Source organism: Cervus canadensis, chromosome 8, assembly GCF_019320065.1.
Source record: "Cervus canadensis isolate Bull #8, Minnesota chromosome 8, ASM1932006v1, whole genome shotgun sequence".
NCBI lineage: Eukaryota > Metazoa > Chordata > Mammalia > Artiodactyla > Cervidae > Cervus > Cervus canadensis.
The window spans coordinates 74,760,158-74,771,478 of record NC_057393.1 but is presented as its reverse complement, the minus strand read 5'-3'; positions in this window follow the sequence as shown (position 1 = coordinate 74,771,478).

Below are 11,321 nucleotides of genomic sequence, written 5' to 3'. Positions count from 1 at the left end.
ATAATACAGGTTTTACTTGATTCTAAGAAGGAATCATAGGATTCTGTGATGAGAAAAAAAAACTTAGGTGAACCAACACAGATAACACAGCGGGGGAAAGTTTTTCCTAATCTAAGAGTGAAGACAACCTAGACGGAGTATATTTGGGTCTAGCAAAGGGAAGATTTCTAGGATGTTCTTGAGGTTAGAAAGAGCACCGTGTGTTCAAAACCACTCAGTTTCCATATTTAGGACTAAGCAAATGAGGATCATATGGGGTAGAACTTTGCTTGAATGTATGAATAATATCACAGAATCTGTTTTTCTTTGCCAATAACCACAGGGTGGCAACAACAGGAAAAAGAAGAAACATCTTTTTATCAAGATATATACTATGGTAATATATTATATAATATTACATGTAGATATAAACTGGATAAACAAGCCCTGTATAATATCTGTATGCTATTTGAAAGAGAGATTTTTTTTTTCTTGCTTTCAACTTTTTCAAGTTTTCAACTCAGAGAATTCTACCTGTTTAGCTTATTTCATCATGCAACTTAACACCACATTTGTTAGTCATTTCCTGTGTGTCCAATCTACTATGTGGATAAGTTGGATCTCCAGCAACCAGAAAGTATATGAATAATCTCTGTGAAGCTCTTACTCACTATGCCTTAGTGATTTGAATGCTAATTAGTATTTGTAAAGTAGGAGGAGAAACAGGAGTTAAGTAGTGGTTGATTTTCATTACCTGATAGTAACAAACATTACCACAATATTATTGCAGAGAATAGCATCCTACTGTCCTTTCATCTTGTCAGTTTAAAGAAAATGAGTCTTTATCTCATTCTGCTAGGAAAGATTTGAAACAGATAAGGATAATTAAAACAAGGTCTTCAAAAGGTATAAAAATAATAGTAAATAATAATAGTGAAACACTTGATATCTTTTCTAATTGTCACACCCATATACACAAGGGCTTATTCAATAGATTCAATTGTATATCTACAACTCAAACTTGTTCAGTATGTTAGTCATTATCCTACTCCCATCTCAGAAGGTACACCATGGACCTCTCCATCCTTCCCTCTAAATCTACTCTCCTGCATTTTCTATCTTCATATTCCTTCCTTTTCTATGTTCATATTGCACAAACATTGACCCACTTTCCAATAGAAATATGGGAGTCATCTTATCTCTTCAACTTTCGTCACATCCACTAAAACAAAAAGACCTCCTGGGACTTACCTGGTGGTCCAATGGTTAGGAATCTGCCTGCCAGTGCAGGGGACACGGGTTCAATCCCAGGTCAGGAAGGTCCCACATACCATGAGGCAACCGAGACTGTGTACCACAACTACTGAAGCCCGCGCTCTAGAGGCTGAGTTCTGCAACAAGAGAAGACATTGCTATGAGAAGCCCATGCACCACAGCTAAAGAGCAGCCCCTGCTTGTTGCAACTAGAGAAGGCCCTTACACAACAGTGAAGACCCAGCACAGCCAGAGGGAAAAAAATCTCCCTGTCCTATTGATTTTACCTCCTAAATTATATTTAAATCCCATATCTTCTTCATCTTCACTGCTACCACTTCAGGCCCTCATTCCAACTTTCAGATTCTTATAATAGCCACATAATTTCCTTCTGACTCATCTTGTGCTCTTCTCCAATTTATTTGGTGTGTACTGGTTTCAATCAATCCGTACAAAATGGAAATCTCACTGCCTCTCTCTCCAGTTTAAAATTCATCATTGTTCCCTATAGTATTTTGGATTAAATATAACATTTTTCATTTTGTCTCTAAAGTTATTCATGATCTGCGCTTTGCCTCTCTGCCATATGTACCTGACACAATAGCCAGGCTGAGCTATTATACTTGTATTTAACTGCATACCACACTGTGTATTCTTCTGGGCCCTTGCACACACTGCTACTGCCTCTCTTGAAGTTTTTTCCCTCTTTTTTATACTCTCATATCTTTCAAACACTCCCCAAACCTGGCTACGTTGTATTCAACCTTAAAGATTCAGCTCAAATGTCACCTTTCCCCAGGAATATGTATGCCTTTGATCTCCTGCCTTCATCAATCTGGCTTATATGGCCTTCTTTGTACTACTCTATGATGAAGGTTAGAAACTGTTTTCTGTGAAGGGCCAAATAATAAATATTTTAGGCTCTGATAGTATCCATGGGATTCTCCAGGCAAGAATACTGGAGTGGGTTGCCATTTCCTTCTCCCAGTAGGATACACAGTGGACCCTAAAAAGATCCATGTCTTAAAACCAGGAAACTATGAATGTTACTTTATTTGAAAAAAGGACTGTTGCAGATGTAATGGGTTGTGAGATGAAACCATCCTGAACCATCCAGGTGGGGACTAAAGTTAATGATGTGTCCTTATAAAAGAAACATATAGGAGAAGATAGGTAGAAGAGGAGGATGCAATGTGACCATAGAGACAGAGGTTGGAGTGGAGTGATGCCGCCACAAATGAAGCAATGCTGACAGCCACTGGAAGATGGATATGGCAAAAAAAAAAAAAAAAAGACAGCTCTGGAACCCTGTGGGGAATGTGGTCCTGTCAACACCTTGATTTTGGATTCTGACCTACACGATGTGACGGGATCAATGTCTATTATTTCAGGCACCCAATTTAGCTAATCCAGGAACACATGTAGCAAGCTGTACAATCTCAGCCACCACTATCCAAGTCTGCCACAGTAGTGTGAACGCAGTCATAGACAATATGTAAGCAAACGGGCATGACTGTGTTCCAGTAAAAACTTTATTCAGCAAAACAGATGGTAGGACAGATTTGACCCACAGGTTGTAGGTTGGCACTTACAGAGCAGTGATTGTCATACTTGATTATTTCTCCTCTAGAATATCAGCATATTGAAAGCAAGAACTATGATGTATATCTTAGAATTTCTAACTTAAGAATCTCAAACTTTAATTCCTATAGTGGCCAGGCAGGTGAATTAAGTGAGTGAGGCAGATTGGATGAAAAAGTGAAAGTGTCACCTAATGATGGCAACATCTGCTAGGATCCTGGCAAATATTGCCATGCTGGTGCATGCTAGTGCTTCCCTCGTAGCCCAATCAGTAAAGAATCCACCTGCAATGTACAAGACCAGGGTTCAGTTCCTGGGTTGAGAAGATCCACTGGGGAAGGAAATGGCTACCCACTCCAGGATTCATGCCTGGGAAATTCCATGGACAGAGGAGCCTGGCAGGCTACAGTCTATGGGGTCCAAGAGTCAGACACGACTGAGTACCTAAACCCCCACCAGGGCTGCATATCTAGGAGGACCACTATATGAATAGTTAATGATAAATATATATATATATTGGGTTGGCCAAAAAATTCATTTGGGATTTTCCATAACATGTTGGGCAACCCAATAATTACAAGATAATAGAAGGGATAAATGAAGTAATAATTTTAAAAGTTTAGTCCTAAAGAAGGAAAGAAAAATAGAAAAAGCAGTAACAAAACAGCCTTAATAGAACACAGATAATCTGCCCTCAGCGCAGTAGGCAGCGCATCAGTCTCATAATAGAACATAGATAGCAACATGATATATAAATCAAACTGTGTCAGTTATTATTTTAACTGTAAATGAACTAAATACACCAAGTAAAGGTTTATGGTTGTCAGATTGGATTAAACAACAACAATATCTTGTTTAAAGTGTCACACTTTAAGTATAAAGATACAGGAATGTTAACAGTAAAAAAACAAACAAAACATATGCCATGCAAACAATAGACAAAACAAAGGTAGTGTATCTATAGTAAAATCAGATAAAATAGATTTAATGCAAAAAGAATTACCAAATTTGCAGATATAAAGTAAAAAGGATAATTAAGAAACCTCATAATTGTAAAAGGATCAATTCAGCAGGAAGTTATTCACAATCTTGAGTTTTTCTGTACTCCATAACAGAGCTTCAAATATTAAAGGAGAAATGAACAGAATGAAAAGGCTCAGTGAACAGATTCATACTCTTAAAGAAAAACTTCAGCATACTTTATTTAATAGCTCATAAGACAATCTAACCAAAAAAACTGTAAAAACAATACCCAATTAACTAACTTGGCCTAACTGGTTCATATAGAATACTGCCTTAAACTATGACAGAATTCACCTTTTCAAGTGAACATGGATTTTTTTACCAAAATCATGAAGAAAATCTCAACAAATCTAAAAAAATCAGTTGATCACAGAGTTATCTTTACACAAGAGAATCAAGATAGAAATCAATAACAAAATATAACTGGCATAATGCAAACTGCTTGGTAATTAAATATTTTGCAGTTTTTCAGTTGCTCAGGTGTCTGACTCATTGTGATGCCATGGACTACAGCAGATTCTTAGCCACTGGACTGCCTGGAAGTCCCAAATAAATATTTTAACACCTATTAATTTGACAATTTGGGTGAAATGCATAAGTTTCTAAAACTATATACATAATTTACCAAAACAGAAGTGGAAAATTTGACTATCTCAGTATTTAAGCCAGTATTTGACTAGCTTAGCCATATTTTATCTATTATTTAAAAATCTCTCCCAAAGAAAACTCTAGGCTCACATGGTTTCACTGGTAAAGTCTTAGAAAAATTGAAGGGAAAAAAAAGAAATAACATGAATCTTGCACAATTTCGCCTAGAAAACAAAAAGACAACTGTTTCTAATGCAACTCTTATAAGAGCAGTATAACTAGAATTCCAAAATCTGACAAGGACATTACAAGAAAGAGAATTAACAGAACCAATCTTTCATAAACACAGATGAAAAATCTTTAACAAAATATTAGACAACTGAATCTAGTGATATATAAGTTGAGCTTATTCTAGGAATGCAATATTGGCTTAACATTTAAAAATTAAACTAATCATATTAATGTAAATAAAAGAAAAAAGATCATATGACCATCTTGATAGATGCAGCAAAACAATTTGACAAAATTTTTCTCTTCCTCATGTATTTTATATTTAAAAACAAAGCCTTCACAAATTTGGAATAAAAGGCAACTTTCCTAAACAATTAAAGAATATTACCAAAACAACAACAATAGCAAACATCATACCCACTGGTGAAAAACTGAAAACTTTCCTTCTAGCCTTGGGAATGAGACAAGGATGCCTTTCTTACTATTTATAACTGATATTGTACTGGAGGTCCCAGCATTGTGGTATAGTAAATGTGTATGTGTGTATATATATATATATGTGTATACATACATATATATATATATGAATTTGAAAAGAAAAAAAAGTTGTCATTATTTATAGACAACATGATTATATGGTAGAAAATCCACAAGAATCTATAAATTCTGTGAACTAATATTGAATCTGCAACATTGCTGGATAAAAGGTCATTCTTGAAAAATCATTTGTATTTCTATATATCATTTGCAAATAGAAAATTACATTTTAAAATATATTATTTATAATAGAATATATTGACTACATAAAAATAATTCTCATGAAATAAATATCATAAAATATTGGGTTAGCCAAAAAGTTTGCTTGAGTTTTTGTAAGGTGGTATGAAAAGCCTGAATGAACTTTTTGGCCAAACCAATATTTATAATACCCCCAAACTGGAAACCAAAAAAATCCTTGAGGGAAGCTACATATTTAAATACATTTAGAAATAAACATTTCAGAAAGCTTTTAACATTTGGAAATCTCAATATTGTAAAGATGTCAATTTTTCCCAAATAAATCTATAAATTAACACTACCCCAACCAAAATTCTAGCAGGATTTTTTGGGAAAGCTGACAAAGCTGGTTCTAAAATTCATATGGAAATGCAAAGGGCCAAGAATACCTAAGGAAACTGAAGAAGAGCAAAGCTGAAGGTTCATTCTACCTGAGAACAAAACCAATCATAAAGCTATAGTTCATGAGGACCTCATGGGACTGACTTAAAGTTATATAAACTAACCAGTGAACTAGATTAGAGGTCTATACATGAATGGTCATCTGATTCATGACAAAGGCAATAATGCAATGGGTGAAAGAACAGTATTCTCAATAAATGATTCTGGATTAATAGGATATGTTAAAAATACATATATATATACACCTCTTCCTATACCATTACTCAAAGGAGAAGGCAATGGCAACCCACTCCAGTACTCTTGCCTGGAAAAATCCCATGGATGAAGGAGCCTGGTAGGCTGCAGTCCATGGGGTCGCAAAGAGTCGGACACAACTGAGCGACTTCACTTTCACTTTTCACTTTCATGCGCTGGAGAAGGAAATGGCAACCCACTCCACTGTTCTTGCCTGGAGAATCCCAGGGATGGCGGAGCCTGGTGGGCTGCCGTCTACGGGGTCTCACAGAGTTGGACATGACTGAAGCGACTTAGCAGCAGCAGCAGCAGCATACCACTACTCAAAAATTAATTCCAGATGGATTGCCAATCTAAATGTGAAAATACAATAAAGCTTTTAGAGGAGAACACAGGAAGACATCCTTCTGATCTTGGAGTAGGTAGAGATTTCTTAAACAAGACATAAAGTGCACTAACACAGATAATAACATCCCTATATATACATACACACACACACACACACACATATGTATATCTAACAAAGGAGTAATATCGAGAATGTGTACAAACTTTTACTAATCAATAAGACAGACAACCCAAGAGAAAACTGAAAAAAAAAAAAATCTGGACACGTCATGAGAGGATATCCAAGTATCCTAAAATCGTGTGAAAAGGTACTTCAATCCCATGAGCCTTCAGTTCTGTTCAGTCGCTCAGTCATGTCTGACTCTTTGCAACCCCATGGACTGCAGTACACCAGGCTTCCCTGCCCAACACCAACTCCTGGAGTTTACTCAGACTCATGTCCATTGAGTTGGTGATGCCATCCAACCATCTCATCCTCTGTCATCCCCTTTTCCTCCCGCCTTCAATCTTTCCCAGCATCAGAGTCTTTACAAATGAGTCAGTTCTTCGCATCAGGCGGCCAAAGTATTGGAGTATCAGCTTCAGCATCAGTTCTTCCAATGAATATTCAGGACGGATTTCCTTTAGGGTTGGCTGGTTGGATCTCCTTGCAGTCCAAGGGACTCTCAAGAGTCTTCGCCAACACTACAGCTCAAAAGCATCAATTCTTCTGTGCTCAGCTTTCTTTATAGTCCAACTTTCACATCCATACATGACTACTGGAAAAACCATGACTTTGACTAGATGGACCTTTGTTGGCAAAGTAATGTGTCTGCTTTTTAACATGCTGTCTAGGTTGGTCATAGCTTTTCTTCCAAGGAGCAAGTGTCTTTTAAGTTCATAACTGCAGTCACCATTTGCAGTGATTTTGGAGCCCCCAAAAATAAAGTCTGTTACTGTTTCCACTGTTTCCCCATCTATTTGCCATGAAGTGATGGGAACACATGCCATGATCTTAGTTTTCTGAATGTTGAGCTTTAAGCCAACTTTTTCACTCTCCTCTTTCATCAAGAGGCTCTTTAATTCTTCACTTTCTGCCATAAGGGTGGTGTCATCTGCATATCTGAGGTTATTGATATTTCTCCCAGCAATCTTGATTCCAGCTTGTGCTTCCTTCAGCCCAGCGTTTTTCATGATGTACTCTGCATATAAGTTAAATAAGCATGGTGACAATATACAGCCTTGACGTACTCCTTTCCCGATTTGGAACCAGTCTGTTGTTCCATGTCCAGTTCTGTTTCTTTTTGACCTGCATACTTATTTCTCAACAGGCAGGTCAGGTGGTCTGGTATTTCTTCTCTTTAAGAATTTTCCACAGTTTGCTGTGATCCACACAGTCAAAGGCTTTGGCATAGTCAATAAAGCAGAAGTAGATGTTTTTCTGAAACTCTCTTGCTTTTTCAATGATCCAACAAATGTTGGCAATTTGATCTCCGGTTCCTCTCTGCCTTTTCTAAATCCAGCTTGAACATCTGGAAGTTCACGTTTCACATACTATTGAAGTCTGGCTTGGAGAATTTTGAGTATTACTTTGCTAGCGTGTGAGACGAGTGCAATTGTGCGGTAGTTTGAACTTTCTTTGGCATTCTTCAGTATTCCTGCCTTGAGAACCCCATGAACAGTACTGAAAGGCATGAGCCATCAGGAACTTCTAAATTAAACCACAGTTTGAGATTACTACTACACTCACCAGAATGGCTAAAGTCAGAAAATGCCAAGAGTTGAAGGAGATGTGTATGTAGCACTTGGAACTCTTATACATTGTTAGAAGGTTTGTAAATTGGTACATTTTTGACTACTATTAAGCAGTATCTACTAAAACTAAAAAGGGTCCATACAATAGGATTTTATTTACATGAAGCACACAGAGGCAAGCCTAAGCCCCTCTGTGATACAAGTCAGGATGATGGTTACCTGAATGGAAGAGGGCACAGGTGTTTGATAGGAATACCAAAGAGTGTTCTGAGAAGCAGGAAATCACCCTGTTTCCTGATCTAGATGCTGGTCACAGGAATGTATCTAGTTGTGAAATTCATTAGGATTTACATTTATGATATGAAAAACTATTATATGTATACTCATCTCCAATAAAAAGTTCAAAATACACTAACAACTCATTTTTAGAGAGGAATTAGACTAGAAGGTTGAGACTGATGTGCGTCACTAATTTCACCTTACAATAATAATGTTCTAAAGAAGTTATCTTTTTAACTCACCTTATGATCTTAGCTATGAGCCACCTGATAAAATACCTCTCTCTTAACCCTAGAGAATCACTCCTGTACTGCCGTGGAAGGCTGAGATGGGGCAGGTGGGGGGAATCCTTCTTCCCAATCAGAAGATTTATTTCTATAGCCTATATGTTATTCTTAAATTCAGTTCTCCATTGCCTATACTTATAAGTGCCCACTTTCCCCCTCTTGCTTCTAGAAACAAATATAACTTTCAATTAAAACAGAAGAAAACAGCCTATGTATTCTAGGTCCTAGAAAACAGGTCCTATTTTGACAAAACATCAGTTGCATAATTTATTTTTCACATAATCTAAACTCATTATCTAACAATACTTACATTTTAACTGTATCTTTTTCTATATCTTTTATTCCATAGCAATATGTTTTCTACCCACCCCCCGTCCATTTTCTTAGGGGAGATGTCTCAAAGGTTTATTTTCATATTATAAACTACTAAGAAAGGAACAGGCTTTGAAGTTTTGTGAATAATACTCACTGAGAATCTTCTAGCATAGCAGTCATGCACTGCACATTCAACAAGTAGTTTTTGAGGACCCTTGGAGGGGGGGGTCAGGCAATGATCTGAGCACTGGGGGTACAATGGAATAATGGTCAAGCATAGGTTCGGAATTTAGGTAGCCTGTGTTCAAATTCCAGCTAAATAATTTTCCACTACCGCCACCTGGGAAGCCCAAATAATTTACTACCTGTGTAAATATGATCTATTAATTCTATTATTTTTACGACTCAACTTACTCATTTATGGGGCTTCCCTGATGGCTCAAATGGTAAAGAATCCACTTGCAATGCAGGAGACCCATGTTTGATCCCTGGGTTGGGAAGATCCCCTAGAGAATGGAATGGCAACCCACTCTGGTATTCTTGCCTGGAGAATCCCATGGACAGAGGAGGTCCGTGAGATTGCCAAGAGTCAGACATGGCTCAGCGACTAAGCACGTGTGCTTGCACACTCACACACTCATATACACACTATCACTTATGAAATAGGGATACAAGTAATTTCTCTCTCTTGGCCCTGTTAGGAAGGTTAAATGGCATATTATGTGAAAATCACTTAGAACCCTCCTTAGCATGTGGTAAACACGCCATATGTCAGCTGTTATTACCAGAGATGACCTCATTTTTGCCAAATCGCCTGTTGATAAATGACAGACTTTATCACCACCACACCTGCCTGCCATGCCTTTTCTGCTAGACACCCCATCCACACTAGTAAGGAAATGACAAACACATTAACTGAACTAGCAACTAAGATTGTTGCGCTGGAAAGCCCTTGGTCCATTCCAGCTCCTGCCTTTTATAAGTAATGGCACTAAAGCCCAGAGAGGTTGCCCCTCTTGGACTGAATCTCACACAGCTAATGAGGGAGTGAAACTGGTGTCAGACCTTGAGTCTGCACATTTCCAGTCCAGGTGTTGGGGTGAAGAAACCTGTAAGCTGGAAAATTAGCACACTCTCTCAATTGGCTCATTTTTGATGCCACCAAAGTGTCAGTCGCTCAGTTGTGTCCGACTCTTTGTGACCCCATGGACTGTAGCCCAGGTTCCTCTGTCCACGGGATTCTCCAGACAAGGATACTGCGTTGCCATTTCCTCCTTCAGGGGATCTTCTGGACACAGGGATCAAACTCAAGTCTGCTGTATTGCAGGCGGATTCTTTACTTCTAAGCCACCAGGGAAGACTTGACTCCACCAAAGGGAGCAAGTAAGTTGCACTCCTCCTAGTGGGGAAGGGGAAACCTCCTTGTAAATTGCCTATTTTTAGCCTCCCTATACCCTGTGCTCTGGGCACTCACTCTGGCTAACAGGCTGCTGTGGGATTTAAGGCACTTTCCATGGTGTTGCTTGGTGGTTGCCATGCCAACGAAATTTAACAGAAATAGAGTGTTCTAGTAGATTATTCTGGTGAAGGCTTTAAAGCCAGATTACAGCTCTGACTCTGAAGCTTAAATAATGCAAGTGATGCAAGTACTGGCACATAGTAGGTACACCATTACACTGGTGGAAAAACAAAACATGAATGCAGTTAGTTGCATTAGGGAGATGAAGACCTAGCAGCAGATGCTACTTAAATCAGTCCTCAGTCAGCCTGAAACAAGTTCACTCAAACACCCTGGATTTTCGTAATTACCTGACAATGTGTGAAATGATTTGTCTGATTCCAAAGGACTGTCTGCTTCTTAGGTCACTTACTTCTGCAACCCCGGGGACTCTGCACACACATGCATGTTGCAGACACGGAGAAGCAAACAGTAATCTGACCTGCGTTTCTTTCACAGGAGCTTTATACAAACACGGGGTCCCTGTTCTGTTCTTCTGAGGTCGATTTCTGGTAAATCGACCACACAATCAGCATATTTACTATAAAACATATTTGAATTCTAGAACTAGGATTTGAATCAAGCCTAACTCCAGAGCTTGGACTCTTAATTACATTGATGTGATAATTCATTTGCACCCCTCCCCCAAATCTGAGACAATTACTGAGATATTTACAGTTAAAATCAAGGTTGAAATGAGTAACAGTACCTTCTGAGAATAGAGACACCCTGTGGAGTTAAGAAGATTCATCAGAGTAACTGCAGATGAACAAAATCTTCTTTTGACAAGA